Source organism: Micropterus dolomieu, linkage group LG17 (genome assembly GCF_021292245.1).
Source record: "Micropterus dolomieu isolate WLL.071019.BEF.003 ecotype Adirondacks linkage group LG17, ASM2129224v1, whole genome shotgun sequence".
Classification (NCBI taxonomy): Eukaryota; Metazoa; Chordata; class Actinopteri; order Centrarchiformes; family Centrarchidae; genus Micropterus; species Micropterus dolomieu.
The window spans coordinates 21864414-21865634 of NC_060166.1; positions in this window are offsets into that span (position 1 = coordinate 21864414).

Below are 1221 nucleotides of genomic sequence, written 5' to 3' on the forward strand. Positions count from 1 at the left end.
TATGGATGAGAGGAAGAAATGAGACATATGTGTTAGAGAACATTAGGAAAGCAATAGGGAAAGTAGAGAAGTGGTCATTCAAGTGGGGATTTAAAATATCAACAAGCAAATACTGTTATGTGAGGTTCACAAACAAGCGAAAGTGTCATGTAGAAAAGCTTTTTCTATATCAGCAGCCAATGGAAAAAGTAAATGAATTTAAGTATTTGGGATTGTGGTTTGATAGTAAGTACACATGGAAAATACACACAAAGCAATTGGAAACTAAATGCAAACAAGTTATTAATTTACTGAGAGCGGGGGCGGGATGCGACTGGGGTGCAGATAAACAGTCACTAATTGACATATATAGAGCATGCATGAGGTCATCAATAGATTATGGTTGCATAGCATATGATGTAAATGTAAATGCTCCGTACTTGTATAGCGCCTTTCTAGTCTTTTCGACCACTCAAAGCGCTTTTACACTACATCTGCATTCACCAGTCACACACATTCATACACTGAGCCTAAGTGCTCAAACGGAAACTAACATTCACACTCACTCATACACTGGCGGAATAGCCGCCAGGGGCAATTCGGGGTTCAGTATCTTGCCCAAGGACACTTCGACATGCAACCAGGGGGAGCCAGGGATTGAACCGCCGACCTTCCGATTAACGGCCAACCCGCTCTATCTCCTGAGCCACAGCCGCCCTAATGCAGCAGCAAAAACAACATTGGAAAAAATTAATAAATTACAATACAGAGCCTTACGGATATGCATTGGAGCCATTAAGACAACTCCCATTAACACAATACTCATAGAAGCTGGAGAGACACCACTGGAGTTAAGAAGAGAGAAACTAGCGCTAGCATATTGGGTCAGATTGAAAGGAAGTGGGAAAGAAAACCCTGCAAAGGAGATAACAAAGGATTGTTGGGAATATTTCAAGTTTCGGGGGCATGGGTTTGGATGGACGGGGGAAAAGAGAGTCAGGGAATACGGAATGGAAGCATTAGATTTCAGCACACCCAGTCCAGTCAGTAACATTCCACCTTGGCTCTATCCAGACGTAAAAACAGATTTTAGTATACTGGAAAAGAAAAGAGGATGGGGAATAGAGGAAGTGGGAATACGGACTAGCAGCTATCTGAGAAACAGTTTCCATAATTATCTAAAAATCTATACAGATGGATCTAAAAACAAACAGGAATGTGTGGGAATTGGAATACATATAG